Source organism: Phalacrocorax carbo, chromosome 18 (assembly GCF_963921805.1).
Source record: "Phalacrocorax carbo chromosome 18, bPhaCar2.1, whole genome shotgun sequence".
Classification (NCBI taxonomy): Eukaryota; Metazoa; Chordata; class Aves; order Suliformes; family Phalacrocoracidae; genus Phalacrocorax; species Phalacrocorax carbo.
In genome coordinates, this window is record NC_087530.1 from 4,498,927 (window position 1) to 4,524,517 (window position 25,591).

At 53.6% G+C, this 25,591-nt stretch overlaps 1 long non-coding RNA gene and 1 other non-coding gene across 2 annotated transcripts; one reads left to right on the forward strand and one right to left on the reverse strand.

Moving 5' to 3' along the window:
- Window positions 1-4,259: 4,259 nt before the first annotated feature.
- On the reverse strand, window positions 4,260-5,767 carry LOC135316195 (uncharacterized). The gene is made up of 2 exons (XR_010375632.1): window positions 5,047-5,767; window positions 4,260-4,845 (listed from the first exon to the last, which is right to left on the reverse strand). It is a non-coding gene; the product is annotated as an uncharacterized LOC135316195 (long non-coding RNA).
- Window positions 5,768-24,757: 18,990 nt separating this feature from the next.
- Window positions 24,758-24,885, forward strand: LOC135316262 (U6atac minor spliceosomal RNA). Its single transcript, XR_010375685.1, has one exon. It is a non-coding gene; the product is annotated as a U6atac minor spliceosomal RNA (small nuclear RNA).
- The last annotated feature ends 706 nt before the right edge of the window (window positions 24,886-25,591 follow it).

Below are 25,591 nucleotides of genomic sequence, written 5' to 3' on the forward strand. Positions count from 1 at the left end.
AACGTGCAAATCATCATGGAAAGGGAAATGAGGAGGATCTGGAAGGCGTTTGCCCTCTGACAGTCCCTGTCTTGGAACAAGGTGCGGCAGTGCCTCGGTTTCCCCCGGTGTCAAATGAATCTTCTCCTCCCGAGTAGAGACCTACAGCTGACAGGCTCGTCCCAAAGGTTCGGTGTCGCTGCACCGGGCAGTAAAGCTGGCCGTGGTAAATCCCTACATTTTTGGCAGAACATGTTCTTTGTGAGTCCCAGAACTGGAGGGGTTCTCTATAATTCCCAAAGTATTTTTTTTCCTCCAACAAGTACTTATTTGCTATTCTTTCCCAAATCTTTTCAGCACAAATCTCAGTTCACACTTTCAGGCCACATATTTAAGGGGAAAAATATGTTTCTAGAAGAGCCGTTTGAGAAATGAACTGGTGACTTACAAAGCCGGACCAGCCGGAGCATGAGCAGCGATTCACACGGAAAATGAAATGAAAATGTTGGTGATTATCAGCGAAGGGTGCGCCAGTGGGGAGAGGGTCAGTGCAGCCCTGCACAGCTGATCTTTGGCCCCTGGGACATATTAAAGCAAGTTGTGAATTATTCAAAGGTCCGTGTGAGAAGCCAGCTTAACTTGGTACAAGTCCTAAAACAAGGCTGCTGAGAGCCTGGAGGCCTGGTTTAAGCCTGGCTTTTGTTTGGCATCCCTTGCTCAGCGCAGTGCCCAGTGCTTCGTTACCCAGCGTCACTGGTAATGACCGGCTGCTCCTGCAGCGCAGAGTGGCAAGCTTTCCCGCTGCTGCCAGTGCTTCCCCAAAGAGCCTTTTCTATAATTTTATGTATTTAATTGCCACTTGGCACATACGGAAGCGCGGACCTGACAAAAGCAGGACGCCACGTACAGGCTCGAAAGGGCTCGCTCCTCCCTGGCGAGCCCCAGCTCTGGTACGTCCCCCCGTACGGGCTGGACGCTGCGGTCGGTCGGGCTGCGCGGCTGGGCTCGGCGTGGGAGGACACGAGCGGGTGACCCACTCGTCTTGAAGAGTAGGATCCTCCGCTTTCCCCTGATGTGCTTTGCCAGACAGATGGTGGCATGCACAGATGTCCCCATTCCTTTTAATTCCTCCCCAATTTCTCCTCGCATGGAATCGCGCAGCTTCCCTCCCTGTCAGCTGCTTCGCGTGCGCAGGGCGGCTTTGCACGGGTGCTTTCCCAGAAAGTCCATGATTCAGCAAATACTAGGGCAGCGGCTGAAGAGTTAAAGAGCCTCTCGTTAAGCTGCCCCCAGGGATCCCTTCCCAAGCTTTCGTCTTGGCCTTTGCTGAAAGATTTCCTCCTTCCATGAGATGTCATTTAGGCCATTAAGGGATCTTTTGCAGGGAATAATGCCTATCCCTTACATGTGGTCCCCTTAATTAGTAATTAGGATAATGCAATATTGAAAAAGCAAGGCACAAATTTAATTAGTTGTGTTTTATTAGAGTAACTAAGGAGAAGGCCCCCGGACTCCACTGGAGGAAAGAGATCAATACTGAACATCTATTTTCACTAGAAAACAATTGCAGCTGACGGCTGTCTGCGGAGCCTGGCGTGGTGTGATGGAGCGGCTGCCCACCGCGGCGATCCCTGCCCACCGAAGGGGAAGGGGAAGCGCAGGGCCTGGTAAATAAATGATCGATATCTCCAGAGAGTATCTGTGTATTCTCAGCTAACGTTACAGAGCAGCTAATAGGAGCTGACACATAGCTATAGGGAGATGGCTTCCATTGCTCAATTAACTGATTATCTTTTAAGCTGTTCTGACTCAAATGGGAAATAACAGCAGAGGAACTTGGCTTTTGCATCTATTTTCCTTTTTGGTGAGTCAATTGGTCTGTTTCGCAAGCAAACCCCTTCCCACCGCCACCCTTTCGTCCCCCAGCTCACCCGGTGTGCACGGGGCCACGCGGAGGCACCGACCCGGCGCGGCTGCAGGACCCTACACCCCTGCTGCGAGCAGCCACCCTGTTCCTTCCATGCTGGTCCCCCCGCTCCCACCGCAGAGGCTCGCCGCGCTCGCTGCGGCTGCGGGGGGGCTCGCTGTGCCTCCGTGCTACGGAGATGAAATAACCTGTTTGTTTGCTCTGCAAACCCTTCTCATGGAGATATTGAGAGAGACGTTTCCTCCTCGGCAGGGCTGGTGTGCACACAAACTTGCCTTTATTTACATGCTTTCTTCTTGCTATGAAAACCTCCCATCTGGGCACACGTATGCCGCGCTACATCAGTGCCAATGAGTCAATAAGTGTCGTACCTTTGCATGACTTAATAAAGCCAACAGTTTCCAGTCTGCCTTTTCCTACCTCTGCCTCAGTTCCATAATTGTTAGCTAGCCTTCCTGCATTTCATCAAGCACCAAGAGCAGGGCCCTGCCGTGCTAGGGACCGTACAACTACGCAGTAAGATAAAGGGACTGCGTGCAGGCACTCGTAGCTCAGATCAGAAGATAAAGGCTGGAGGAAAAGAATGACTCTTGTCTAGTTTAGTTGAGGGGGAAATAAAAGGGTTGCTGAGGGTTGCAGAGGGCAATGATGGGCACCGTTCTGAGGGTCCCAGGCACGGTGGCCACGAGGGCAGCATGATGCTGAGCTGGGCAAAAAATTAGACTCGGAACCGCATGGGCTTTGATGGAGGTCAGGCTTCAAAAAAAAAAAAAAAAGCAATGGCAAAGATAAAAGATGAACTCACACCTATCTCTCAGCTCGGCTGATCGAATCACCCCAGCCAATGCTGCCCCAGTCCTTGCTGGAGAGGGGAGGCAGCGACACAAAGGGAGACGGGCTGTGAACCCAACCTCCCTGTGGGCCCGTGGAAGCGGAGCCTTTCACGATATTTAATGCTTTCCAGCACGATTTCGTATGTAGAGATCAGTCAGGCTTTGATAAGATCATATCAGGAGGACAGGAGGAAATTGCAGTCTTGCCCAATGCTTGATCTTATGCTGCTGAACTTGCTGTATCTGGGACATTATAGTCCAGCCTTAATAGCATCATATTAAGCTGAGACAATGCAGCCCTGTGACCTTGCGATGCTTCATAGCCATATGTGCTATTTTAATGAAAAATTGGGACTTAAGTAAATGGCCGCCCGTCGGCAGAGGGCTGTTAACAAGATCTTGCTCCGAGCGAAGCCTGGGCCTGGGGGAGGGCAGGGGAAGGGAATTGGGATGTAATAGCCATAATCATCTCTCAGTGAATGACCTTCCGCCTCCCCTGATCATGGTCCATGATGCTCGGGAAGAGGCAACCCCAACAGGACCCCCACCCCCAGGGGCTGGACCCGGGGCTGCTGGGCTCTGCCTTTGTCGTGCACCAGCATTCGGTGATGGGCCTCGGTTTCCCCCCGCCGGAGCCGAACAAGCTGCTGCTGCCACATCGTTTGGATGCGTTAAGGATAAAGCACAACCAGATTTCCAGCCGTTCCCCTTTGCTCCGCTCCAGCCTCCCCCATGCCAACACCCACCGCCGGCGAGCAGGGACTCTGGGCGGACACCCCTTCCAGGCACACGCACTGGTTTCCTCCCCCAACAAATTGAAGCTGTAAATATTGATAGCCTTCTCTTCCAGGGCTTTTTAATGCCCTCTGATACTTAGAAACTATTAAGCGCACCCATCATTACTAACCTGCGAAGTAAATGCGTCCTAATGGGCAGGCGAGCTACGCTGGCCCCAACAAATCATTTCTAATGAATAGCACCTGGCACATCCATCACCCTTAAATGCCAAAGCAAATCCATCTGCATTAGCCGCTGAAAAGAGCCAGGCAGATCTCGCCCTCCCTTTCTTCCCAAGGTAGGGGAGGGCTTGGCTTGTAACACGTAAGTGTGACTGTTTCCAATCTTTCCCCATTCCTGCAGTCAGGATCTTCAAGGCGCATTTCTCAATAGCCGGGCTGCTCCCGCACACAATGGCGAGAGGTCTCTGGCAGCGGCATGAAAGGTTTTAAATAGAAACCAGCGTTTCTCCCTCGCGCGCACACAATGCTTCCCTGACCCTTTCCCGACCTCACCCTCAAATCTGGGGTTCACAGCCCCAGCCTTGAACCCAGCTCTGTTTTTTCATGTTTGGCCTCTCTATTTCCTGAGGTCAGGCAGCCCACCGCTCCATTAGCATGAAGCAACTCAGGGCTCATTTGCCAAAACTGACATCCTGGGAAAGTCCTGATGAATTTATGAATTAGAGGCTACAGATGCCAGTAAAAGAATTAAGGACTTATTTATTTATTTTTTTTTTTAAATTATTATTTGCAGGAAATCAGCTGTTTTCTTTTAAAGAGGAAAAAACACATATTTAAATGTCTGTTGTTTTTTTGGTTGTTGGCTTTTTTTGGTTTGTTTCTTTTTTTTTTTAAAGGAAGGGCCATAGGAAGAAAGTTCAGCGAGCAGGAGGGCGAGGGAGCCGGCACGGCGTCCCTGCGGAGTGAGGTGCTCTCACCTTGCAGAACGTAGCGATTGCAGCACCGAAGCTAAGAGGTAAAATTTATATCCCATAAATCACATGTCAAGTGCCTGCAAGGAGAGGTCATTAAACAGATGTATGAGGCAAGAGGCAAAGTCCATCCATTTCAGAAGATGCTCCCAGTGTCAGCAGCTCTCCAGAAGCCTCGCGAGGCAGGGATCCAACCAGCGCAGCAGAAGCTTTCCTGATAGTCTTATTTATTTCCTCCTCTATTTATTTGATTGCATTTTCTTTATCGGAATAAATTCCTGGGCTTTCCCTTGTCAGAGCTGCCCGATGGGGGGGATGCGGGATGGGAGAGCGGAGGGTAGCACATCAAACAGCTCCGGAGGCATGGAGGGATGGAGTGATGGATGGAGGCTGCCCTGTGATTAATAATCAAACCAAGAGCTTTTACTGGGAGTCATGTGGAAAATGTGGCTTTGGAAACATTTGTCTTCATCCCACAAACAACAAGTGGTGTTTCTCTCCCTTTCTTTGTTTCTCACCCCCCTTTCTTCCCTCCCTCTCCCTCTTTTGGCTTTTCTTGCCCAGATTCACTGATTAAAATCTTTTCCATCCTTTACCTGCGCCAAGTGGCTCCTGTTCTGGTTTGATTTATGCTTTGCTTATCTCAGGCTTCAGTGGAAAAATAATGACCAGATAATAAAAAGCACTAAGTAGCTTTTCAAACGACATGGCATCCACTGCTCGGGACCGGGTTCTGCAAGAGCAGGGAGGGAAATGCTGCGATGGCCTTGGGCCAAAGTGGGAGAGGATAACGGAGAGAAACTGCTTCCCCCGCGGCCGTGGTCCAGAAGCATCTCACTGGGTGAAAGCCCAGGGCATCTCCCAGCGGGGGCCTCAGCCAGCCCCTCCATGATGCAGGGTTAGAGGCCCTGCATTTCACTCAGCAAATTGACGTCGTGATTTTTCCCGGGGCTTTTGGCCGTATTGCAGCGGCTGTTGGTCCTCCCGGGGAGCCACACAGATATACACGGTCCAGGACACGAGTTCCTCTTGAACAGACTCACCAGGATGCTCTTTCCCACCTCCTTGTTCATCGCCTGGACAAACCCTGCCATTGAGAGAGGAGAGCCCCAACTCCGTCCTTCGGCTGACCTGGGGTGCCCAAACTCCGCTGCCTCCTGCAGCCTCTGGGTGTTGCTGCTCCCGATGGCCCTGCAAAGGCTCCAGATCCCTGGGGCTTCACCCACAGCAGTAGGGATCAGACTATAGGGTTGAGACCTCTAGGTTTCTCTGCCTTTTTCATTGTTGTCTGCAGGGACACACAGCTTCACTGTTCCAGCTTTCCCCATCGCCAGCACCAGTGTCATCTGGTTAAAGAATTGCCATTCATTTTAGGGTAGGAAGGACCCATTGTTTACCGTGCGATCAAGGAAAAGGGAACGGTTTTGTTGCCAATAAACTATTTTTAATTGTAATGTAGATCCAGTATGGCCAGCAAGGTAGCTGCTCTGTGGGAATAGCAGGTTGTTTGCAGAACAAGCTGGAAGGCAGGCGGCAGGGAGAAGCTCCGCAGGGGCAAACGCTGCTCATCATCCCGCGGCAGAACCTCGAGACGCCCGCCCTGCGCGAGCGTGCACCCAGCGCGGGGCGACACACGGCAGGGCTCGCTCGCACCGCCAGGCAGCGGTAGCCAGCCCTGGCCCTTCCAGTACACATTTCCAACAGATCATCCCCAAAAATGTACTGCTCGGTTCAGTTTAAAGGAGGGGTGGGGGGAAGAGATACAAGCCAGCTCGGGACTCGCAGCGTGAAATTATTGTAGAGGAGGGATAACAGAGGTCCCTTCTGGCTTTAAATAATCCTAAAAAATAGATGTGTCTGGCTTGCCTCCTGGCTCCTTCCATGGAGAGAGGGGTGCGTGTGTGAGTTTGTCGGGAAAGGGGAGGGATGCCTGTTTATTTACCCCTCTCCTCTGGCTGGGAGCCAGCCGCTTACACCTATGGCAGCACCGGAGCCCTCTCCTCCGAGCGTACATTCCCCGCACTGTATGCTCTATAAATACGTGTGCATGACAGATTTGGCACCGCGTATTCCTGTAAGTGATGTAATCTTTGGGAAGTTACTTAGCAACCATGGAAAATGTTTTGGAGGCTCTAATTTTTCAGTATGGTAAAATCGTATATTTATGCAGTGCAGCTAATCAGCTTGCTGGCAAGTCAGCGACGATGATCTCATTTTCTTCATCATTATTTTATGTGAATTGGGCTTTTAGCACTAAAGAGACCACAAAGATTTAATTCAAAAATGTGATTGCTTTATGTTTCCAGGGTATCATTAACATGGCATCTACGCAAATAACCATGGTAACAAACCGGTAATTAGTGCATATATGGCACTTATTATTAATACAGAAACAGGACAAGTTCCAAATCAGCGCAGATTACAGTACATTATTACCATAGTAATTACCTGCAGTAACACACACAAATTGAACTAAATGGCCAATTGAACTAGAGTGAATGGCTTTTTATTCCCGTCCCTAAATAATGTGCATTCTTGGCTGAGTAGTTCAAGGTAAATAAAACTCTTTTAAATTTATTGCTAACTTTTTTTTTTTCCTTTGGTGGGGAAGGGCTGGGAATGGCAGGAGTCAGGAACTTTTTTTGCCATGCATACAGTATAATTATTGTACAGGCTAAGCCACTCCTGACTCCCCTAGAAAGACAAAGAGGGTAAAAGTTATTAGTTTCTATTTTATTAGTGGGTTTATTTCTGTAATTTCAGCCATGAAGTAATGTTCAACATATCTAAAACAGTCAATGCCAAATAATGTAGTGTCCAAATTCAGTCTTTTGGTTTCTGGGGGGTTTTTTGAGAGAAAGGAAAAGAATAACTGCATTTGGAGGAGGCTAGAAAACTAGACTTTTTTAAAATTATCATATTTATTAAAATAATGGGAAAACAGGGCTTAGCCTAACCCTTCCCCCATGGTTTGGGGCCTCATAATAAAAGTATTGAACCCGAGTCAAACCCAACAAGTCAAATGCGCTGGCTGGAGCCGGCGGTGCCTAGGCAAAGCCAAGCGCTGAAAAAAGAGAAAAGCTCCAAACTGCTTCTGATTCTCCCCCTTCTGCAATGTTGCATTGGTGCCCTGATGCCTGCCGCAGCTCGAGGAGCGCGGGACAGCCTCGCTTTCTGGGGTGTGAAGAGATGCTGACACCCCAGGGCTCGGAGGAGCGGCAGCGGGGGGGGGTGGTCCGGGAACGGTCCTACCAGCGGGGTGCTGCTGGGGAGGAGCCTTGGAAAGGTGAAAGCCATCTATCCATCCTAATTTTTTTTTTTCTTTCTAAGTGGAAATAACATTTAAAGAGAGGCTTTCAAAAGAAATCTCTGCCTGGCCTCTAAGTCTGGGATTTTTGCAGCCCTGGGAGCAGGCACCCCGGCTGCGCGGCAGGGGTGCACACGCGCGTGCAAGGCACGCTCCGCACGCTCACGGGCAGCCGGTCCTGCAGCAGCCGGTCCTGCAGCAGCCGGTCCTGCAGGTGCACGGTTCAAGACCTCTTTTCTTTTTTCTTTTTTTTTTTTTTTTACCCCAGCTTTGCCTCTTGAAACGATTCTCCCGGGTTCGTCAGATGATGATGATGATGTTACCATTCACTTCTTATTTGGAAGGGCTTTCTTCCAGCTGACTTTTTTCTGTCCAGAGCCCCACTGAACAAGTTCTCCGAGTGCAGAAGTGGCCCCAGGCCCAGAAGATGAGGTGCCTCCCGTCTCCCCAGCCCCAGCAAGCAAAAGCAGAATTAAAATTGCAGTTATTCACAGATTTTTTTTTTCCCCTTTCCTTCTCTTTCCTCTAGACAAGCATTAGTATTTCCACTCACTGCCAGTAATTCAGGCAATAAATACCGTTCCCTGAGCTGTGTAAAGCAGCACTGGAGTGTACATTCATGTTTTGTGATGGAGACTGGCAATATATGAGGGCTTCGGCAGCCAGCACAGCTGTGACAGGCATCCTACGCATGGCCTTGTATGAGGGAAAAACTGGAGAACCTTCCCCACCAAAAAACCTGCTTTATCGTGCTCTTTACCTGCGCACTTCTGCCTGGCACTCTGGAGGATCATTGTTCCTTTATCAGGCCCATCTCTCATTGTATTTTACCTTCCTCAATTCGTAAGGAAATTATTATTTTAGCAGGCAAGCATTTAATTAAGTTTCACTGTATTTGCTTTGGCTCTCACAGCATGGAAAATCTCCTCCTTTTAACAACGATCCATTGAACATGGGTTCCGACAAAGCCAAACTGCCTGTAACTCAGCTTTATGCAATCCCCTCTCTACTCTCCACGCAGCTCCCTTTCCCCTTCCAAACCCCAAGGCCACCTAACGTCGCCGCGGTGCTCCCGGCCTGGCCTGCCATGCCAAAAGCATCCGTAACGCCTTTCAGCGCGCAGCAGAAGCAGCAGCGCTTCTCCTCCCTGCCCACTCCTCCCCTGCACCCCCCCGCCTGACTCACAAACTTGCCACTTCAAATTAACATCCATTAGGGCTTATTTCCATCATGTTTTTCCTACGCACCCGCAGCACAGCATTACCTGGGTTCAAAACAGGGTTTAAGCCTTGTTTTGATGCTGAGTTTATCCCAATTTTGTTTCTGGGGGGGGCTGGCCCTCACCGGAGCCGAAAGCATCATTGTGGAGGGTGGGAGCAGAGCAGGGCTGCCTCTGAGGAGCAGCTCCACTCCTGGGCTTAGTTATTTAATCCAGCAAGTCCACAGCACATCAGTCCTAAGGGGTAAAAGGCTCTTTCTCCTATGTGGTGCCAACAGCCATGAGCAGCTCATGTTTGTGAAGCGACTGTGAGCTGCTATTGAGAATTGTGCCTCCTGTGCTGGCCATTTTCTGCTTTAATTTTCTCAGTAGCGATTAGAGAGGAAAAAAAACCTGCGATGGGCTTGGTATCCTCAGCTCCCAGCCCTGCTCGGCTGGCGATCATCAGGAGCTGGGACCTGTCAGCCAAGCACAGATTCAGGTACCCCCAGAGACCCACAGCAGTCAGACCTGCCCTAAGGACAGCCTGGGAAATGCCATCACCACCGCCCCGTGCCACGGCCACTGCCTCACTGCAGCCCCTTCCCGGCTCCAGAGGCCAAACCAGGCACCCCAGGATCCTCCAGGACCCCAGCAGCGAGCAGAGCTGTGCACAGGTCGACGCAGGACCGCACAGCCGGCCCCTCGCATCAGCACCCAGTCCATGTACTGACTCCCACCGACCTGCGATGCAGCACCCCACTTTACCTTAAAAACCCCTGAAGGACAGAGCAGGGCTTTATTTTCCCTCTTCCCTCCTCTCTTCTTGTTACTGTTTTGTTTTGCAGCAGTTGCTGCTGTTGCCATGCTATCTCCTTTTGTTGCTATGGATTAATAGTGTTTTTTACTTATTTTTATGTATGTCCTGGGAACATGATTGCTTAATTTGCCCTGCAGGTTTGTAGGCCTGACAGGCATTTCCACATCGTCCTAGCTCTCACCTTATCTTAATCCGGTTCTGGGCTGCTTGCAGGGTAAATACCTGCAGAAATGTTCACTCGGAGGCTTGGGACCGGTATTTGCCGCAGCAAGCGGCCGGGGTGTGAGCGGAGGGGACATGCTGTTCCTATGACTTGTGCTGTGCCCTCTCCACTGGAATGGGGCTGGTTTTCATCTAACCCAGAATAACAGCTCAGAAGCCACCAGTGTAGCACTCTCTCGAGCCCGGGCACAAGGATGGGCTCCAGCTGTCCTCCACGGACCCCCAGAGCCCACAGAGGACACATCTGTGGGCTTGCATAAAATATGTTTCTTTCTGTTATTATAACGGGCAGCAGGATTTTTGCCTCCAGCTTTTTCTGTCTCTGGAAAATCCTGGTCACTAGAGAAGGGCCAGCAGTCCACAGGGAGCATCCGAGCTGCGCCATGGGAGAGCCTTTTGTCTCCAGCATGTAACGCGGTGATGGGAGCAAGGGAGTCGGAACAAGCATAGGAACAAAGCGTTTTCCAGTGATTTTAGGAGGTTTGTTTGCATGCTATGGAGCCAGAAGACACAGCACGGGGAGGGCTGAATTCCTGAGGCCATTTGCTCAGACCCCAGGTCATTCATGCCCCACAAACCCCAAGGGCTGGTACATCATTGCCGCCTGCAGCAGCGTTCAGCATCGCTGCTCTAAGTACCCCTGGCCACCCCTGTAACGTTACTTGCCACCAGCCAGTCCAAAAGGAGGGCCTGCGTAAGGAAAACACTGCAAATGTGTGGTTTCGTCGTGCTATACAAATGTGAAAGCACGAGGGGGGATCAGGAGGGATCTGCTCCGGGTCTGACTCCACTGCACACCCCTTGTGGAATAGTCTACTTTATTATGTTAAGGCAGGCCTTTAATTGCTCTGCGTCTCCATCCTCCCCACATGAAATAGGGAAAACAATCCATCTTTTTGTCCCATTATTGAAATCTTCAGGGAAGTGACTTCGTCCTATTATTATTTTTGCTTTTGGCTCACCACAATGGCCACCGAGCCCTAACGCGCTAATGAATATGGATGCAGGGATCGGTCTCTTCCCTTCTGTAATTAATCTTCCCTCCATCCTACTGGGTCATCTAATGAACAATACTCAGACAAATATCCCCCCAGAGTCGTGAGCCTCGGTGGTTCCTTGGTTGCACACATCAAAGGGGAGCTGGTGACATCATGGAGATCACAGAAAACATCAAGTCTGTCTGTCTGGGGGGGAAAAAATAGCTTCTTGCAGATCCACAGCTGGTGGGGCTTTTAATTACACAACAGCCAAGGAACATTCCAACCATAACATCCTGCAGCCTCTCCACCACCAGACAACACATCTTTTATTAGCGTAGGAATGTATCTTTAATAAACTGAAGGTTTTTAACTTGTCAGAGGGTGCCGGGGACTGGATCCGCTGCGGTCTTTTTTGGCCTGGCTGTTGCGTCGGCAGCAGGGCAGGTCATCCCACGGCTCCCTGGGGCCCTGCCCATGCCAGCGCCGGGCCAGTGCGATGCTGGTTGCTCTCCGTGCACCCTCCGGCCCCGGGCACTCCGTGCTCTTACACGGGGGTGACTCACCGGACCCTCCATGGGCATCTCGCAGCATCTTCCCTGCAGTCCCACCAAAATCCATCCACGGCTCTGCAAGGAGAGGGGCTGGCAGCTGGAAGTGAGGCTAAAATCGTCACAGCAAAAAGAGCGAGTCTATTCTGCAGCCTTAACGCTCTCTCCCATCCTCTGTGCCCGTGTGCTTGCACAAACTGGGCTTTGGGGGGGTTTCCGTGCAAATAAGTCTGTTTTCTCCAGTTCTGAAACTATTGCTGCCACCTTCCTCACCCCTCCCTGTGTATATATATATGTATAAATGTATGATCCCGTGAAATTCGTCAGGGTTTGGGGCTTTATTTGAGATTTTCCTTTACCCTACTGAAAGCAGCGCCGGAGGGAAGGTGACACTGAGCGGTTGCTCCACCAAGTAACAAATGTCCCATATCGTTCCCTCTCCTTTATTTATCCTGAGAGGGCAGTAGCAAGGGAGTCTGAAAAAGAGTGCTGTGTTCCGAGGCGTGCAGCCCCGCAAATGGCTGTTGCTTTAATCAATCCTGGAGGAGCCCGTGGGGGCCGGGAGAGGTGCGACGCTGGAGATTTGTTCTATTGATTAACCCAGCGCCAGGATGGGAGGAATCAAACACTGGGAGTGGATGAAAGCCCGGGAGGTGAATAGGGCTATTGTTGGGTTTGGTTTGCAGGTTATTGGGTTTGGGGGATTTTATTTTTCTTTTCCTACCTGCAGGGCTGAGAGCAGAATAACTTTCCTAATATTCCTCCCTGCTTCCCTCTTTCAACTTCCCCAGTTAACACCACACGCCAGAGGGACCCCCCCCCCGCCTGCCAGCCAAAAGTAAGATTTCACATCATTGCATCTGGCAGCTCTCATTCCTCAGGCACTTTCTTTTTCCTTCCTCAAAGGAGGGAAAAAAACATCAAAGGTTTCAAAACCTGAGCACCTTCTGAGACTGCAAAATGCAGCCCCTCGTCAAGAGGGATGCTCTGAGCAGGCGAGCAGGAGGGAGGGTCGATGTGATCCGGCATAGTTTGGGGAAGAATTACATTTGTTTGACATTGCATTTGCCTTAGGCCCTCGGAAGATGTTTGCAGTTTTCAATTAATCTCATTAGTTTGCAAGTAGACAGAGGGGTGGGGAAGCAGGGAGGAGAGGCGGGAAATCAAAATAATTTCATGGGGAATTCTCTTTAATGACTTTTTAAAAACATGTAATTGAAATCGGTGCTGGTGGAAAACATTTTAATAGTGCCAAAGCCGGCTGAGGGGAAGCAGCACGGGATGCTCAGAAAAGCCTGTGTATGAGGGATGTGCCAGGGCAGGGCTGAGCTGGGGGGGCTCAGGCCTGCCGTGGGGGGGCTGGCACAGGGACGGCAGCAGAAGCAGGACCCACAGCCGGGTCCCCCTGGCCTGGGCTCCGCAGGTGAGCCGCCCCAGCAGCTGCAAAGCCCCAGGAGAGCCCTACTTGCCATCATCGAGTGAGCATTTAATTTCCTTTTGCTGCTCTCCTGAGGTTGAATTTGCAAGTCTGGAAATAGTCAGCGGTTCCTGCAGCTTGCCTTTGCCTCGCTCCCCGACGACATGCCAGACCCCACCGGTGCGGGCAGCCTCTTTACCCGCTGTGGTGACACTGGGATCGCTTCAGGGGTGAGGACAGGGCACTGTCTGGACAGGCTCCAGCCCCTCCATCCCTGGAGGGATGGCCAGAGGAGGGACGGAGCCTGCCCATGAACTCAGGGCATAAAAACCTCTCTGCCTCATGGTAACCACCCCCAGCATCATGCCTGTCCACCGGAGGAGACCCCAGCGTGCCTTGGGGGACACAGGGCATGCTGAGCATCCATCCCACAGTCCAAATTCACTGCATCCCAATTAACCACAGGTTCTCCGAGAGCTGTTCAGTGAGAGAGGCATCGCTTGCATGGGTTTCATGGAGGATCCGGTTGCAGAGACCCCCACCAGCCCCCAGCACTCCCAGAGCTGCCCCAAGCCCCGTGCCGATCCGGCACAGCCATCCCTCCCCGCCGCCCCACCGGCAGAGGTGCGTGCCCTCCTCTCCAGCCTCCAGGCTGAGCACTTAATTGATCGGATTATCCCTTATTTACTAATTAGCAGCCCTGCACTCAGACGGCAGGAGCGGGGGCCAGCAGTGCTTTCCCTTTATACCAAAGCAGTTGGTGTTTGATGGCGGCAGAGGCTCCATCAGCAATTTGCTGTGATTCATTTCTGCCGTGTAAAACTGAAACTTGGCACAATACTTGCCCGGGAGCAAAGCAACGCTGCCAGGAAGAGGCAATGCCAGACTCTGCCCACCTTTTAACTTGCCTTATTTTTCTTTATTCTGCACCAGGGTTTGGTTTTTCTGTGTTTAACGAGCTCTGTAATTACTGTCAGAGATAAAGTCTGCTGCCCCGCGTAAGTAGCACTAACAAGAGAAGATATAACCCAAGGGGAGGGACACGATGCCGACACCCAGAAGACCTGGCTTTTGTCCCAAAAGGCTTACCCACTGCGAGGACACATCCTCTTCTCCGTCACCCACCTCTCTCCATCCTCCTCCACGCTGCTGCTCCGTGCCGGGGTCTCTCACTCTGGGTGTTCACCCATCCTCCCCCAGATCATCACTCCCTGGCTAATGCCACCAGCGTCAGGCGAGTAAATTTGTGTCCACATGCCTGGGGAGAGGCAGACTACAGGGTTAGGCCCACTGTGTGGTATTTTTATTCCCCCTAGCTCTTAATTAGTGAGAATTTGTGGACTTGGGGGGGGGAAAAGAATCACCTGACACCATCGTGTCTTCCCTTTCCTCCCCTTGTTTGCCATTATATTCCTGCCACCCTACCAACCGCCTCCGCTGAAGGACAGAGAGGAGCCAATTATGACAGAAATATCCATCCATCCTTTGCAGCAGAACCTGTGAGGTCAGCGAGAGCGGCCCAAGGGTATAACATGCTAAAACAACAGAACCGAAGGAAAAGGCTTAAGGGTGTGCTGCCAGGCTGGATGAACCAGAGAGCCGGGGAGGAAGGACACTCGAATCCACCGACGATCCATTAGCAGGCTCCGTAAGGAGATGTGAATCTAGCTTCTGAGCCAAAGAGCACACCTTTTGACTTAATAGCAGCCAAAACCTTGCGTGCATTACTTAGAGGTGTCTCAGGGGCACACACTAACCAACGCCTTTCCCTACCAGAAGCCAGTTACACAAATGAAAAGTCTGCCGTAGGAGAACATCTCAAAATACATGCCCACAGGTCCAGGTTGCTCTGTGCCGGGGCTAAGCGTGGGGGGCGTGGGGCAGGGCTGCTGGGGCTGCGGGAAACACACGGTGCCCAGGATGGAGGACAAGCTGCTGCCGTGTGGCTTCGTGCCGGCGGTCAGACACCGGCGACACGGCCACGGTGCCGCCGGCTCCCGGCTGACCGGGGGGTGATGCCGGTTGGGCAGAGCGGGGCAGGCCCTCCGCCCAGCGCTGCGTTTCTCTCTTGCCAATGGATCGATTGTGTTCAGAGAGCTCTGGGCTCTATGTAGGTCAGGCACAATCCTGGCTCCGGCACTGCCATGAGGTTATTAAAATGAACAAGGGTTCCCCTTCTCCCACCATTCAACCCCCACCCTGATGCCCAGCCCTTGGCAGAGGGCAGCTTTGGCTCTCATCCTAGAGAAGAAGAGCATTTCTTTGAGGCTTTGGGCTTTTTTGAGCAAAGCCAGCATGTGTGCAGCTCCTGGACCAGTGCGGACACTGTGCCCTGTCAATCCCCCCGAGCAACGCGCTCCCAGTTTGTCTGTGCACGAGGAGAGCTCTGCGCTGGGGGGGAATGGGCAACATGACCCAGTTCATGGTTTTTCTGTCAATACGGCTGGCACCGCTCCCTCTCGGCTGTGTGAAACGGATGGGGCTGAGCCAGCTCCCAGAGGAGGGGGATCTCTCTGCAGTGGACCCTGGGGCAGCCCCAGGGGCGGAGGGAGCTGCACGTCCCACGCACAGTTGCTCCCCTGCTTGTCTCTCCGTGGGAGGGGAGCAGATAAGAGACGTCCTAACCTTCAACTTTGGGAGCCTCTGGTATTGGCCACCCAGCTTTAATCCCCCCCACCCCAGAAGCCTTTATAACTCAAGGAGGAAACCCAAATCCTCTGGGAACTTGGGCTCCTCCTGGGCTCGCGAGCTGGAGGGAGGGGGAGGCGTGGTAAAAGAAAGGAAGCAGAGAAGAAACTTTCTTAAATAAAAAATATTCAGTAGTTTAGAGCAAACTTTGCACTAGCTGAAGATCTGACCTTGTGTTCTCTCCTAGGAATAAACATGAGAAGAAGGAGGATCCTATTATTTCGGCTGAAATTTGGAGTGGATCAAACCCCTGCTGTTCCAAGCCCCTGCACTGAATGGCTATAAACGACACGCATTTCCGGAGAATGAATTAAACAGCGAGCCTGAGTACGGACTGTATTTTGAGAGATGTTTATTTGTCCTCACTGCCTCTCTACAAAGTGTTGCACAAGGACTTACTGAATTTTAACCCCACATTGTTCCCGGGTAAACACTGCCCGTTATCCAACCTGAGGCGTGCTCGCAGCCGAGATAAGCGCGCGTTAGCTCGTGCTCTCCGGAGCACGCAACCTCTCAGCAGCGCTGCCGAGGCAGCCCTGAGCATCGGCGCTGCAAGCAGGCCCCGGGGCAGCCGGATCGTTCCCAATGCCTGCAGACCTCTGAGAGTTTTCTGCACTTCTCTGCCAAAATGTTGTTTGCAAGAAGGTGGGGATGACCTTGGTGTGCAGGAGGGCAGCTGAGGCAGTGATGTACGTCTCAGCTCCTGTCCTCCTCATTTTACACTATGCAAAGGGTGAGAAAACATGAATGCCGGCCAAAGAGCTGTGCTGTGACTCCCCAGCAAGTCAGGTCCCAGGCACAGCCTTGTCCCGAGGTCCTCCCACCCCAGCTCCCACCACCACATGGGGCAAGTGCTGCGGTGGGTGCGTGTGCCGCGGGCATCCCCTCGCACGCCCTTCCCGCAGGCAGCGATGGAGGACGTGAAGCACTGAGAGCTTCCTCCTCCCCAATTTACACTCTGTCACACCCAGGATCACTGACGAACACACAAAAAAGGCTAAGGGAATTGATATCACCGCATACTTTCCGCCTCCTTTGACTGCCATGGTCTAAAAAGCCAGCACTTTTGGGCCACCGCCGGCATCCGGCAGGGTGGGGGGTTAGGTCTGCACAGCCGTCGGCGTTTGGGCGAGGGCAGCCTGGGGTGCCGGAGCTCTGCAGGGAAAAAAAGGGTTTGCTGTTCATGAAGGAAAGGCTGAGTAACCGGCACGAAAAGCAAAGCCCGGCCCCTTGGTGTGACAGCCGCCCCTGCCTTACCGGGATCCCCCCAAAAAAGTCCCCACCTCCCTGCTTTTGGGGGTGTTTTGGGGTGTTTCTCCCACTTTGGGGGGACACAGCCACAGAACGCAAGATGCTGAACGTGATTCTCCAAAAAAGAAGGAGGATCTGTGCCTTGTAGAAACATTTCTGAACTCATGTTTGTTCCCTCTCCTGGGTCTGGGCAGAATGTCAAAGCCTGCTCTGAGCTGGAAATATTTTAAGACTAGCACTCACTGGAGACTGAAACAATGGCAATTCTTCAGCTACTGAGGCTTTTATAAAAGGGCTTTTGACATAGAGGCTGCTTAGGGTTGGGGTTTTTTTGGTAGTTGGTTTTTCTCCCGGAAAGCACGGTGTCCGTGTGTGTGTTTGCGCGCACACTTTTGCAAAATAATCTCTCGGCTTTCAGCTGGGCCGTCCGCGTGCGTGCCCACGAGGATGCCCGCAGCACTGCTAAAATGCAGCCAGCTCCGGCAAGGAGGGAGGCAGCGCCGCTCACGCAGGATGCCATGCAGCGATGCAGGAAGAAGACATTTTAGAGTAAATGTCAGCTTTTGCGTTTCTGGGTTTGGGGCTTTTTTTAAACACGTGGGTGGGACTTTTAATGCCCACATGAAGCTGAGACGGTTTCAGTCTCCAGGGCTTATCCAGAAGATTCACACAAACACTATGGAAAGTGTCTCTTTGCTTAGGAGGATGAAATTTGACACTGCAGAGGTTTTAACCCAGTATTCCAGCAAGGAGCCTCAGTGGTTGGTGTGTCATATCTGATAAAGGCTAATCAGCCCTCCTTCAGGCACCTTCAATTCTTATTTTCATCTGCCTCCCATGCATATTGCGTTGTCTATGATACGGACTCACACGCAGGCAAACCAGTGCAAATCCTGCTCAGCTTTGGTCTTCCCTTGACACAAGACCAACAGGTGAGACAAAGTGTGAAGAAGTACCCGATGGACCCTACGACCTGGGCCCTTGCAAACAGCCCAGGCAGCTCCCAACCAAGCCTTCAGCACTGTCTGGAGACCAGCGGTGTCCAGCACCAGTAAGCACTGGTGCGGGGATGGGATCCCAGCGGGGAGCAGGTTTCCTGGGCAGCCCCGCTGTCGGCTGCCTGCCCCGAGCTCAGCATCCCCTGGCCCCAGCGCCTGCCCCGCTGGTGCCGCCCCACCGAGTCCCCTCTCCCTGCTAGGTGTCTGAAGCCTCCTCAACAATTATCCCAGTTGCTGTTTGTTCAGGCGATGTGGATTTAGCTCTCCAGCCTCATGTGTAGTGTGTGTATAGGGAAAGATAGATTGCCGCTACTTTCCAATATAAATCACATTCCTTACAACACTCCAAAGTAGCATTTTCAACCTCAGGGTGCTAATAGGATCCAGCAGGAGAAAGAAATGTCAGCTAAGTAGCAGACGCTGTTTGGAGAGTGCAATGGAGCTGATCCACAGCCCCGGGGCAAAAGGAGCAATCCTGGGGCAAAGGTTAAAGAGTTCAGGAGCACTTCAGCCTACTTAATTGCAACAGGCCTCTTACACAGCGAAAGATGGATGACTCAAGCCGGGCAAGGGGGGCAGAGCGGGGCCAGCAGCATCACCAGTTGGAGGCATGTGGGCGGCGGAGGGGACCACGGCAGCGCCTCGCCCCTCGCTTCTCCCCGAGGTGCTGCTGGACGGTGCGGTGGCCCACGCCTCAACGGGAGCCCCGGCCACCAGCTCTGTCCCTTCCGCTGGGAGCCCGTCCCCAGCCTCGGCCGATAAATGGGAATTTGTGCTGGCGCGGGCTGATGCCACGGAGGTTTTGCTGCAAGAGCTCAGCGCAGCACTCATCCAGGCAGCTAAATAACCGGTAGCGAAAATAACTCCAGCTGCCAGGGAAATGTTTCTTGCTCCCTTGAAAATCATAAGGAACATGTTAAGGGGAGAGAAGGGGAATTGGTTAGTGTTGCCGGTTTTGTCATTTCACAAGATTTGTTTTCTGATTTCCTTTTATTTTGAATCTTCAGAATCTGAAAATATTTTGTACCAGCCCCAAGGTGCTTCTGCTGGGAAGGTGCCTCAGATAATATTTTTAGTAGAGTTTTGACTTGTTTTCTGACAAACATCTGATAAATGTCATCAAAAGCTGTTGTTTTGCATGGAAAAGGTCTTTTGCATTATTTTTTTTATCTAAAGAGAAAAAAAAATACGAATAAAAATATTTCATTCATTTCTCGCCAGTGAGGTTTATGCTGTTTCCCTGGTGATAAAAGCACAAGGCTGGATCTTGAGACATATGCATTTAATTCCCAGCTCCACCACAAACCCCCGCGATGACCTTGAACAAGCCACTTAGGCTCCAGTCCGTATGGGATGAGATTTGATTTTTTTTATCTTAAAGCTCCCGTTCAGCCTCTTCGGCTGGGATAAGGTCTGAAAAAAACCCCTGCTCGTTTCATGCGGGCACCCTGTTCCCCACCCCATCGCCCACCCATCCCACGGCCCCCCCGCTGGAGGTGCTGTCCTGCGTGGGTGCTGCATCCCTGCACCCCGGCGTGGGCCGCGGCTCCGGGGCGCGGAGCGAGGGCCGAGGATGCCCTCTCGTGGGAAGAGCCAGGCTCAGCTGCTCTCCCGGAGCCCTGCGGGGACGTGGGCAGAGACCCCACGGATGGCCGTGGGTACCCCTGACCCTGCAGTCCCCCTTCCCCAGGCTGGTACCCCCAGTGCCCCCGAGCCCGGAGGAATGTCCCCCATCTTCCTCGGGATGCAGCCCTGCCACCGGGGCATCACCGAAACCTTTCCAGGGCAAAGCATCGGGCACTTTTTATTGAGGCAAGGGGAGAGGTGGGCGTCCTGACCACCTGTAGGAGCAGGGATGGGGACATCCCTGCTCCCAGACCACCCCGAGGGTCCCACGGCCCCACCAGCCCTGGGGGGCTCAGGAGAGCAGCAGGGCAGCAAGGACACAGGGCAGCAGGAGGCAGCCGCCGGCGAGGCCAGGGGGCGGCCGGGGGGCTCTGGGGGAGCTGTTGCAGAGGTCTGTGTCGCAGCAGTGGATGCGGACCCCCGGCAGCTCCTGCTGCTGGCAGTGACGGGAGGTGGCACAGCCGCTGGTCAGCAGGATGCCCAGGACCACTGCAAAGCAAGCACAGCGCGGGACGTCGGGGACAGCCGGGGTGGAGGGTGATGCTCTGCCAGCCTTATGTCAGGGCCAGGCCCCGTTTGAAGGCTGCAAGGCTTGCTCTGGGGTGTGAGCATCACCGGCTTGATCAGGCACCCGCTGCGACCCCAGCCCCTCCGGGCAGACTCACCGCTCTCTGTCTTAATGCAGAACCGGTGTTTGAAGCCCTGGTGGGAGTGGGAGCAGGTGATCACCTCCGGGTTAGAGCACCCCATGTCCACATTTTTGGTGCCAACGATGATGTTGCAGCCATAGCACTGGAGTCCGGACACTAAACAAGAAGCACAATTGGATTTTGGTTGTTTTTTTTTTTTCCAGGGGGAAAATACTTCAACTCCTTCCGAGCTGCTCTCTAACGACAGCTTTGCAGCGCTCTCTGCCTCGCCAGGTCACATTAAGCACCGAGCCAGAGCCCGAAGCCGCCTGCCACTTGCTTACCCTGTGGGCCCAAAGAATATAAAAGTAATTCCCGCTAGAGGTCAGTGCGAAATCAGAGATTAGCCAGAGATTTGAGCCGGGATCAAAGAGTGGGAACAAGGCGGCTTTGAAACAGGGTTTGTAAAGAGTAGGTGAAACCTCCCAGTCACAGACCTCACCGAGCCAGGGCTCGGCCGCTCTTGGAAACCGCTTTTGCCTGTTTCACCAAATTCCTCCACTTTCAGCCGCGCTGGTGTCGGAGTCATCCGAACCGGAGGTTCAGTTTGCTCCCTGAACCCGGTCCTGCTTTATCGCAGGGTCTATCCAGGAGGCAAAACGACTCGGCAACAGAAGGGAAACCCTTGTCCAGAGTGACTGCAAGCCAGCGTGTCCGTGGCCCCAGGGAGCAGCTTGGTTGTTCCCTGCAGGGTCAGTGGCTGTGCCTGAGAATCGCTTGCCCTAAACCAGAATGGGAATTAAGCCATTTCTCAGCTTTCTTGTATTAAAAAAAAAAAGCCTTCAGAGGGTATTAATTTACATCATCCAGCGTTTAAGGCAGATGCAGTACCTGATCTCTGTGTTGATTAATGACAGCAACAGAAATCAAGTTGCATTTATTGCTGCCGTTACCTTTCCCTGCCTCTGAATGCTGCCCCAGAGCCCTTCCCGAGCCTGTCCTCGTCCTGTGGGGCTTTCAGGAGCTGGGTGAGCACCCTAGCATGGGCATGGCAGGGGAGCCCATGGGAATCCCAGCTCCTGGCCCACACTTCTTGCCCCCATGCTCTCGTTTCGTACTAAATATGATGACATGAGCTCCATCCTAAAACCACCTACATACAGAGACACGCAGCTGTGTTGCTTGGGGCAGGAAAGCTCCCCCCACTCATCCCGAGGATAAAACCCACTTTAGCAACCAGGGTTTGGAGAGGGTGCAAACAACCATAACTCCAAAGCACGGGCACACTCCACACCCCAAGGACAGTGGCACTTACCCTCTGGGAGGACGAAGGCCACGGTCATCAGAGAGAGGATCCCATGGGCACCTCCAGGCATGTGTCCTGAGAGCATGGGGGTCGGCTCCCGGAGCCCACCCGGGGCTCGGAGGACGAACACCAGCGTCTGGGGGAGCGGGCAGAGGCCGCCTCTCCTCCCGGCTCTTTGCCCTGGCCGTGCACGCCGCTTGCTTTTCACCTGCAAAACCCTCCACCAGAATAAAGAGAGATGCTGTCGGTCCAGCAGAAATCTGGTCACTCCCCGCTTCTCCGGCCAGCCCCGTGGTGCCCTGCCTCGTTATGTCGATGCTTAATTTCTCCCTTTTCCTCTTGAGAAATTCTCTGATTCTTTCACTTCATGCACAGACCTGAGTGCGTATGTGCTGCCCTCAGTTATTTCTGTCCTATTTCCTCTGTCCATGATCACTTCCCATTAATACTACTGTGCAGCAGCTCTTGGAGAGAAATTCTACCTAATCAAGATTTAGTTTTAAATCCACTTCGAAATCCTCTAATTCAGTTGGATTAGGCAGAAGGGGTTTGGGGAGATGTGTGCTTTTACTTTTTTTTTTTCCTCCTCTTTTTCCTCTCTGAGCTGCCTCATCTTCATGAATGGACACACCGGCTTTCTGTGACTTACTGTGCTATTTAAAGAAGGGAGGAATAATTTTATTAAAGGGAAGCAGTCAATTAATTTTAAATCCAAGGCTTGAGATTCTCTAACAAAGTACAGCCCTGGGGATGGCCATGGGTTAAAGGGAAAACCTAACGGAGGGAGAGGTGGGTTTGACTGTATCGTATGCATTTGTGCACAAGAAAATAGTTGTCTTAATAAAGCAATGAGAGGCCAAACGGGGCCAGCCCCGGGCTTGCATCGGCTCTGGAGGGACCCCAGTTGGGGCTTGGCAAGGGGGCCAGGGGAGGAAAGCACTGAGCTGTGATGGCTCCGATGCTGTGGGGTCAGGACTAGACCCGCAGCCCCATGGGGCATCATGGATGTCACCGGCTGCAGGATCAGACCCCCAGAACCCTGCTGGCTCCCCCACTGGTGTCCCCACAAGTAAAGCCCCAGCGCTCAGTGGAGCTAATGGGACTTAGAGAGCTAATGCTTACTAATAAGACAGCGTGACCGAATGCATGGATTAAAAAATTAAAATGACAAAATAAGCTGCTTATGTAGCCCATCCAGCAGCCGCCCGCTAGCAGCACCTGAAATCCCCCTCCCTGGGGACCTCCCCTGCCAGACACAGCTCCCAGCCAGGCAGGGGCTTGGACCCCATCTCCACACAGCATCATCATCAGCAAGAACACTCATTAATATTTCTCTGGGAGGCAGCACAAACTTGTCCGAGCATAGGCATCTACAGCTCAGGAGGGGCAATTAGCACCTGGGAGAAGTGCCTAAGTAACGCGGCTCATTTATTCAAATCACTTAAACCACCCACGGTGTCTCACTTGCCTCAAAACAATGTGATTATAACAAATGTCTAACACAGAAAAGCCTGAAAGCCTCGGGGAGAAGGGATAAAATGCAGGAAATGGGATTGATTTAAACGCATGCATAAATCAGAGCATTCAATAAAGAGGGGAGAGTAACTTTTAATCCCTTAATAAACTCGTCGGTACCTGGAAGGGGCGGCCAGGAGCAGCCCGGGCTCTGCTGCGGCAGCTCAGCAGCCGGCGGGGCCGCGCACGGCTCCGGGCGCAGCACCTGCCTCGGCGGCCCCACCCGGCAGAGCGGCGCCCCCGCGGGCAGCGCTGCGGGCCCCTCCCGCGGGGACGCGAGCGGGGAGCCCCCGGGGAGCCCCCGGGGAGCCGCCGGGAGAGCCGCCGGGGAGCCCCCGGGAGAGCCGCCGGGGAGCCCCCGGGGAGCCCCCGGGGAGCCCCCGGGGAGCCGCCGGGAGAGCCGCCGGGGAGCCGCCGGGGAGCCGCCGGGGAGCCCCTCGGGGAGCCGCCGGGGAGCCGCCGGGGAGCCGCCGGGGAGCCGCCGGGGAGCCGCCGGGAGAGCCGCCGGGGAGCCGCCGGGAGAGCCGCCGGGGAGCCGCCGGGGAGCCCCTCGGGGAGCCGCCGGGGAGCCGCCGGGAGAGCCGCCGGGGAGCCGCCGGGGAGCCGCCGGGGAGCCGCCGGGGAGCCGCCGGGAGAGCCGCCGGGAGAGCCGCCGGGGAGCCGCCGGGGAGCCGCCGGGGAGCCCCTCGGGGAGCCGCCGGGGAGCCGCCGGGAGAGCCGCCGGGGAGCCGCCGGGGAGCCGCCGGGGAGCCCCTCGGGGAGCCGCCGGGGAGCCGCCGGGAGAGCCGCCGGGGAGCCCCCGGGGAGCCCCCGGGGAGCCCCCGGGGAGCCGCCGGGGCCGAGGGACGGCGCGGCGCCCCAAAGCCGGCGTGGGTGGGACCGGCGGCAGGGTGCCGGGGCGGGGAACCCCGGTGGGAGCATCACCCTGGCCCCAAACCACCTCCCGAGGCCGGATTTGAGGCGCTGCTGGTGCTGACGTAGCTAGATGTTCGTTTGGGTTTTCTTGGGATGCACAAGGCAAAGAGCTTTAGAAAAAGGAAAAAAAAGCCAAACCCAACCTCTTCGACCGCTGCCACATCTGGAACCAGCGTACGTTCTTTTAACTCTGATGCAATTCAGGGGGATTTATCAGCCCAGGGGCACGGGGAACACGTTAGGAAACGGCTTTCCTCCCCTGACTGAGAAACATTTGATGAGCAAATCCCCCGGTACACTCGTGTTCCCACTTAAACCTTCGGGATACCCAGAAAGACGGCTAAACCCTGCGCAGATTAGACGGGTTCGCCTGCAAATCCTGCTTTAGAGCTCATCCCCGCGGGAGGCAGAGCTGGACGCGCGGCACCCACCCCCGCCCCGCCACCCACCGGCAGCGGCCCCGCAGCCGCCCCAGGCGGGACTCGAACCGGACACCCCGGCCCTCCAGCCGCCATTAGCGAGGCGGAAGCAGAAGTGCCCTCCCCCGGCAAACGCGCCCTTTGATTGGCTGGCAGCGCGCCTGATTGGCAGGGTGGGGTGCACGGTGGGCGGGGGCTTGGCGGCAACGGCAGGGGGCAGTCGGAAAGATCGCTGCGCTGTGATTGGTTGAAAGTGATGAATATATTAAAAGCTGAGCAAAAAGCGAGGGTCTTTGCCATTTTAACGCAGTTTTCGGGGCTTTTTTAAGTAGAGAACAAAAGCGCGCTTCGGGGACAGAAAGATGTATAAAAACGGGAAGGAAAAAAACATGCAGGTTTTCCTCACCCGATCCGCGAGAGAAGCAGGGTGATGGAGGTTCAAATAGCAGCGGACGCAGTGGACGTTTTGTGTTGTATGAAAGGAGAGAAGGTTAGCACTCCCCTTGATAAGGATGGAAGAGGTCCCAGTGGCCTATACAACACGCATACGGTTAAGGCACTGCCACCTACTTCGTGGCATCTAACCATGTTTTTTTCAGAAAGAAAACCCTAAAAACCAGCCCCCTCCACTTCCTTTTTCACCCAGTTCCTTCCCCCCCCCCCCAGCCTAAAAGCACCCAGGGGAGCGCAGCCCCAGGGTGACAGCTCATTTTCCCCTCAGCAGGCTGCAACACACTCCAACCCCTACCAGCCTGCACCTAACACAGGCAAAGCCCCGTCTCTCCTACAGCAGAAGGGCAAGCCAGCCCAGTCACCACGATTAGCTAATCCTGACCCCCAAACCACCCCTGAGATGCCAGCCGGATACAGTTATAGCTCAGTTGGGCTCACCCCAACAGGCCCCAGCCTTAGTATCCCACCTGGGACTAGGATCTTACACACCTTTCCAAAGGACAGGTAGGAATAGCTCCTTTACAACAGGACTCTTCAGTTTGGGGGAAAATAATAGCCCTGTTCAAGAGATTCCCTCCCGATAGCAGGGAAACCTCCTCCCTTCGCTGTAGCTCTTCGAGTCGGACAACAGGGAAAGCCACGGCACAGCTGGGCAAGCAAAGCCACTCACACACACACAGTTACATGGGAAGCAGTATGCTACAAAGCATTACTAAATCTCCGTGAAACTGCTTTGCTGGAGTAATAGACCAGCTTCCCCACAGGGGTAAAGCAGCACAGCTGCATCTTGCACTTGAAAAGTTTCATTTGCCTCTGAGAAAAAGACTTTAAAAAAAACCCATGGAGTTA